Genomic DNA, 7,444 nt, shown 5'->3' on the forward strand with positions numbered 1-7,444 from the left:
GTGAACTAACTGTTAGCCTCCTGGAAGATTAGATGTCAAGATAATTAGCTCTCTGCCACACGGTCTCTCTATTATTTTTCAAGTCTCATTCTCCTTTCTTCCTTATGTCTTTTAGTTGACACAACTCATTATTACTTTATGCCTGAGTTCTTCAGTGTTTTGTCAGCACACCCATAAGCCGTCTCCTTTTCATGACTTATCACACCTAACTTTCAATTCACACTCTTAACTTTGATGTTATATTTACAATTCACTGTGTATCTAAATATCACAGAAAACAAGGATCTAGTTTGACAAGTAAACCAGATATAGAAGCATTACCTATGATAACCCATCCTCTTAGCTCTCCTTGCTCTTCAAAAGCCCATGTGCCATGGAGGAAGTGAAATGCATTTTCTCATTTCATTTCATGACCAGAGGACTGTGAATTTCTTCTTTCATTGTCTAATGTTGGAGTCTGTGAGATTTCCCATTTCATTATTCTATATGACCTGGGCTTGGCCTTATGAAACTGTGGAATAACTTTCTCTTTTGTATCATGAATGAAGTCAATGAAAAGCTAGGCTAAAAAAGAAAAAGATGGAATGGGGAATTATCCAAAGGAGTCATACAATTACAGAAATTTTTGGCTGGAAAAACTTTGGAAACTGCCTGTCCACCCACCTGCACCTTATTCTGCTCCACACCAATCCAGCAGGTAAATTTTGATTCCTGTTTCAAAAGAATCTGTAGAATAACATGCCTCTGCCCTCCATTTAAGAAAATTCTTCATATATGCAGCTTAATACCTTTTCCCCTTCTAGTTCAGACTCTTTCCTTTCTGTTGTTAGGAAGAAGAGTTGGTTAGTCTCATGTCATCTAGAGACATAGATCTTCCTTGAGTTATGATAGGGTTACATCTCAGTAAACCCATCATAAGTTGAAAATATTGTAAGTCAAAACACATTTAATACACCTAACCTATAGAACATTGTAGCTGAGCCTAGTCCACCTTAAATGTGCCTGTGGTTGAGCTAAATCATCTAACACAAAGCCTATTTTGTAATTATAATTGTGTTGAATATTTCATGTAATTTATTGATTAGTGTGCTGAAAGTGAAAAACTGAATGAGCATCCGTGTTGAGAGCAGTTGAAAAGTTGCCAGTTCTTTGCTCTCATGATTGCAGAGGTGACTGGGAGCTGCAGTGGCTGCCACTTCTCAGCATCACAAGGGAGTGCCCTACCATGTATCACTTGCTAGGGAGAAAGAGGAAAAATCAAAATTCTGAAGTACAGTTTCTACTGAATGGGTATCACTTTCAAGTCATTGTGAAGTTGAAACATTGTGAAGTTGAACCATCCAAAGTTGGGACGTCTGCATAGATATCCCTCAGGCAAAAAGGCGAGATTGCTTTACCACCCAGACCCTTCCCTGCCCACGACCTTCTGAGTTTGCTTCCCAGCTTCCCTGCTGTTGCCACAAGTTGATTAATTGTGGAAATTCCAGGATTTCCTGAAAATAGTCTTGAACTGAATCAGTGTTTGAGGTAGAAGGGAAGAGGATGGGAAGTGTTTTCCTTCTTTCCTTTGCCAAGATCACAGCACCATTCCTTAGATGCTGACAACTTCTTCACTCACACCCGCCTTCACAGCTCAGAAAAGGGACAAAATTGAAGGCCTATCCAACAGCCTTTAGCTTGATGCTTGGCTCCATCCCAAATCCAGCTCTTCTCAAATGTCTAAGAAAAGGCCTGGTTCCTAAGAGTTTTCTAAGATTTATTCAGACCCAGGAATTGTTCCCTAGAGATCTAAAACATGCAGGGAATTTCCTCTACCCCCACTCCTACCTGAAGTCTTACGCATAGGCAGGTCCTTAATTTTAATTTCTAATGCTGAGCACAACTTTTTAGATAGTGACTTGCAGTGCATCTATTTCCAGTGCATCTATCTTAGTTTTTGTACCTCAGTGACCAACCTGTTGAACTCTAGGTGATCTGGCATCACGTGTAATGAAAGGAGTGTGAGTTTTGGGGTCAGATAGATCTTGGTCTAATGCGTCACTCTTTCATTTCTGTAGAAGGGCTTTGGTCAAGTAGATCAACCTTTGAGCTTCAGGTTTTTTGTGTGTAAAGTGGAGCTAATATCAACTTCCGAGTTTGATATGAAGATTTAAAAAAGAGTTAATACTGGTTGGAAGATGCAAACTATTATATATTGTGTATGCTAGTCACTTAGTCGTGTCTGACTCTTTGCAACCCCATGGACTGTAGTCTGTCAGTCTCCTCTGTCCATGGAATTCTCCAGACAAGAATAATGGAATGGTTCGCCATTTCCTTCTCCAGGGGACCTTCCTGACCCAGGGATCAAACTCTGGTCTTCTGCATTGCAGGCAGATTCTCTACCATCTGAGCTACCAGGGAAGCCCTAGTTGGTTCAGGTTTTCCATAAGATCATACAGAAAAACCGGAATGAACATTCTGGTCCACTCAATATACAGAGTAGATAAATAACAAAGTCCTACTGTATAGCACTTCTGTATTGGGCTTCCCTGATAGCTCAGATGGTAAAGAATCTCTGCAATGCAGAAGACCAGAGTTTGGCCCCGAGGTGGGGAAGATCCCCTGGAGAAGAGAATGGCAACCCACTCCAGTATTCTTGCCTGGAGAATTCCATGGACAGAGGAGCCTGGCGGGCTACAGTCTATGGGGTCACAAAGAGCTGGAGATGACTGAGCAACTGACACACACAACCTCACAGGGAATTATACAGTGTCTTGTGATAAATCATAATGGAAAAGAATATGAAAAAAGATGTATCACTGAGTCACTTCACTGTACAGCAGGAATTAACACAACATTGTAAATCAGCTACACTTCAATTTTTAAAAAATTTTTAAAAAGAATGAAAGAAAGCATCCAGCACAGTGCCCAGCATAAGCTAACTTTTTCAAACCCATTTCTCTCCTCCACCAGTTGTGGGGACAGAGCTGTGTCCAACGAGTGAGCATCCATCAGCTTCGTCACTGAAACGGAGCTGCCTTAACAGCGACCCGCAGTGGAACCGTTAATATCAGAGACAGTGAGTATAATTATAAGGGCCTTCACTGTGCACTTACCAGTATCACGCTGTGATCTGAGAACAGAAAGGCAGGACTCATGGTCCTATCTCATGGCTCCTACCATACAGAAGCAGCAGTAGTACATGTGAGGCCCCGTCATGAACATCTCAGCCTGGAGTCCTATCCTTACTCAGTCCTGTCAGGACTGAGTAAGACTTTAGACAGCCTAAGAACTAAGACCATGGTGCCACCACCCCGTATATATTTAAAATATAATTAAAAGTAAAAATAATACTAAACCATAATTAAGTGTAAAGAAGTAGAACAACATTCTGATATTCTTCCTACTGTGATATCAGTCCTAGTACTTCTTTTGAATTTTCACTTTTTTTTTTTTTTTTAATAAAAAGATGGTTTGGGGATGCCCTCATTTTGTAGGTAACTAGTATGCTGGTAGCACAGCACAGGGCCCCAGGGCTCTCGCAGTGTTCAGAGACTGCATCAGAAGGCAGGCCAAGAGCAGAGATTCAATAATTCACAAACTACTCGACAGATCCCACAAAGAATGGAAAAGTGACTGTATATTTTGAGACAAGAGCGAATTAACATTTTAAAAAAGTAAACTGAAACCCTTTCCAAACATATGGGTGAACTGGGATAGACTTTTCACAAATGGGACCATAGAAAGGTCATATTTAGATAAGCAAGTTGGAGAGTCAATTACATATTATGTTTTAAGAGATGACCTCACCACTGAACTGCACCATCTGGGTCTATTACAATAGAGACAAATTGCCAGGAACAGTGGTGACATGAGACGTTCAGGATGCAAAGGCACTGTTTCTTCTTAGTTTTTTCCTGTCTTTAATGGGAGATGCTCCCTCTGAAGGACACAGTCCCTCCCGAAGGCAAGGTCTGCAGTAACCTAGTGAGGCTTATCTGGAGATCTCGCTGACAGCACTCACATTTGGAGCCACTCATCTTTACACCACAAATCAGAGATGCACCAAGGAAGGCCCAGAAACCCTGATGGGGAACTTTCTCAAGCAGAGATGAAAACAATTTACATAGCCACTGTAAATAGTTAATAAAATCCATTTTACAGTCCATCTACTTAGATTTCCATTACATCCTGTTCTGTTTCAAACATGCATTTTTCTTTTGGATTGTTAGGCAATAAAGAGTCAAGCCATTTATCAAGCAGTGTCTTAGGACTCCTTTCAAATGTTTTACCATTTTCAGGAAATACCATGGCTTCTATAATTAATCTTCTGGTAGAAAGCTGTTTCAGAAAGACTCTAGTCCAACAGAGAGTAAAGTATTTTCTTCTTGGGAGTTTTTTTGGTTCTTATGAGTAGAAATGTTCAGAAACAGATGCTGGTGGTATTATCATGTATTGCAAACTGACCATTTGAGACAGAGGGGAATAAAAACAAAACAGTAGAGCGTGGTCTCCTCCCCACACTGTCCTGTGACAGGGCTGATGTTCCATGAGCCCCACAGGCAACTCAGTGTGAGGCTAAGATGAGAGTCACCCTTCAGAGTAAGGCTGGGTTTCCAGAGTTCTCACACCTGATGGAAACGTAAGTCATGGGAGGGGTCCCCCTCACCTCACACACGCGCTTGCCTCTAGTACCACCAGCTACCACTTGGCATTTTCCATGTCTCAGGCCTTGCTCTTATCATTGTATACATGTGCACTCACTTCATCCTCACAACTCTGAGAAAGGTACCATAAGATACCCAACTTTCAGATTAGAATGTTGGTGCCAGGAGGCCAGGAGCCAGACCCAGGCGGCCCACCTGAGTCCAGCCTCTGCGGTAGTGGGCGCCCATTTCCAGCTCTCACCACCCCCTTCGTGCTGGCGCACAGTAGGACCGCTCAGCCATCTCATTCTATGAATGGAAACAGGCATACAGTTGCCAAGTGGCTTGCCAAAAGTCAAGTACAAGACAGAAGCTCAGGTTCCTTGACTGTCAGGCCAACTTTTGCTACTTTATAGCCTTCTTCCTCTTCATGGAAAAAAATAAACAATCTCTTGGGGGGGGGGTGGGGAGGGGGCCGCCAGGTTCACAGGAAAGCAGGCTGAGCTACAGGGAGGGCTCCCGGGGGAGAGGAGGGTACAGGCAGCGGGAAATGACAAGCTGCTCCCCATGGCCAGCCAGGGACGAGCAGGCGGCCACTCTCCCACCTGGTGGCCCAGTCACCCACCTGCAGAGATGTCAGTGCCCAGCACCTGGGGGCTGCAGGCCACCTACCACCAGGTCCTTGATAAACTGCAGCTCCTGGTTCCTGAGAAATGGAGGCTGCTGTACAGCTCCCAGCAGGTCCTGGGAGAGTATTTTTCTGGGCTCCTATTAGTGAAAGAGAGTAGGTGTGTGCTGGACTGGCTGACATGGCCAGACCTGCAGAAAAATTCAGCATAGTCCAATCTTCTGTTTTGATGACTACAGGGTTTACTTGGTCAAGATACTCACTTATAATTATTCCCCCAAACTGGAGTCAGTTTGCTGCTAAATTCTTTGTCGTGACAGCAAGAACCTCTCACCTCTTTCATATTTGGAGATATAACCAAATAAGCTAAAAGCTAAAGCAAACAAATGAGTTCCTGACCATCTAGATCCCTAACAATCTAGATGTGGACACAACCACTGAGACCTATTAACAGTTTGATTTATTATTTCAGTTATTGATGAGGTGGTGCTGATATTTGTAAAGCATGATAATCTAACTGTAATTGGGAGACAGCACTTGATTCAACAGGGAGAAAAGAAAAAGCAAGTTTTAATAACAAACGAGCAAGTAAAACCAACAAAACCAAAGCTGTGGCTTTACTTCTTTCTATGACATTCCCTCTTGGGGTCTCAGGAAAGGGCAGAAGACCCTGTTGGTCTCCAACACTGAGCAAAGCAAACCCCACTCTGGGCCCGGGTTCTGTCCAAAGCAGCTGTGGCTCTCCTCCTCAAAGACAGAGACCGGGTTTGATTGGCCTCCCAACTGAACTGAAGGTTTTGAAAGGACTTAATCTCATCCTCGGGCATATTAACAGTAAGTGTTAGGACGTGCTCTCAACTGTAGGGTACACAGGGATGGAGAAAACAACTTGGAAAACCAGAGAGTCTGGATGACCTCCAGAGAAGGTTCTGGTTTCCTCTAAGAAACTTGATGGGATGATCATTGTTACTTCTTCGTGTCAAGTCTCTATTTTTGTTTGTTTCATTTTGGCCTTTTTTAAAATTTAATTTTTATTTTATATTGGGGTATAGTTGATTTATAATTGTTCATTTCTGTTGTACAGCAAAGTGGTTCAGTTATGCGTATCTATATATCCATTCCTTTTCAGATTCTTTTCCATATAGGTTATTACAGAATATTGAATTGATTCCCTGCACTATACAGTAAGTCCTTGTCGGTTATCTACTTTACATATAGTAGGGCATAAGTGTGTGTTAAGTCGCTTCACTCGTGTCCGACTCTTTGTGATCCTGTGAACTGTAGTCGCCAGGTTCCTCTGTCCATGGGGTTCTCCAGACAAGAATACTGGAGTGGGTTGCCATGTCCTCCTCCAGGGGATCTTCCCAACCCAGGGATCGAATCCCCATCTTGTGAGACTCCTGCATTGTAGGCAGATTCTTTACCTCTGAGCCACCGGGAAAGCCTACATTTAGTAGTGTGTATATGTTGGTCCCAAGCTCCTATTTTATCCCTCCCCTCCTCATTTTAGCTTTTAAACAGAGTTATACTGAGGACTCAGGTGGCCTTTGTGGGCCAGTCTGACCCCTAGATTGACCTCTGTCAGAAGACATTTAGGCATCATTTCGTCTGCATGACACCCTGATGATGCGCTTACCATAGTGTTTTCTTCCCACACAAGGGAAAGCTAGGAGGTAGTGAAATCACAGCAATGCAACGCACAGGTAGATTCATCCTCTAACAATGTCACTTGATGAAACAGGCAATCATCACACACGGAAAATCTCAAGTCACGTGAATGCCATCTGTGTTTATCAGAGTGCAGGAAATAGGAAGAGTGTGTTCATGCCAAATGGGTATTTAGGGGAGTTTAATAAAGGGAGTATTTTATAAAAGTGGGGGCAGGGTAAGCTAGGGATCGGGGTTAAGAGGTACAAACTACTATGTATAAAATAAGCTACGAGGATATATTGGACAGCACAGGGAATATAGCCAATATTTTATAGTAACTGCAAGTGGAGTATAATCTATAAAAATTTTGAATCACCATGTGCTACACCTGAAAATAATATAATATCGTAAATCAACAATACTGCAATTTAGAAAGTCATAAACTTTCAAAATATATGGGAAAATGTGAACAATGGCAGGTTAAGTGAAGAAGCAGGATATAAAAAATTATTCATGTGTCATGTTTATGACTGTTAAAAAT

General features: G+C 42.4%; 1 pseudogene; it reads left to right on the forward strand.

Moving 5' to 3' along the window:
- The first annotated feature begins 5,192 nt into the window (after nt 1-5,192).
- On the forward strand, nt 5,193-5,643 carry LOC139031987 (mitochondrial pyruvate carrier 2 pseudogene; annotated as a pseudogene).
- The last annotated feature ends 1,801 nt before the right edge of the window (nt 5,644-7,444 follow it).

This window comes from Odocoileus virginianus, chromosome 29, assembly GCF_023699985.2.
Source record: "Odocoileus virginianus isolate 20LAN1187 ecotype Illinois chromosome 29, Ovbor_1.2, whole genome shotgun sequence".
NCBI classification, from domain to species: domain Eukaryota; kingdom Metazoa; phylum Chordata; class Mammalia; order Artiodactyla; family Cervidae; genus Odocoileus; species Odocoileus virginianus.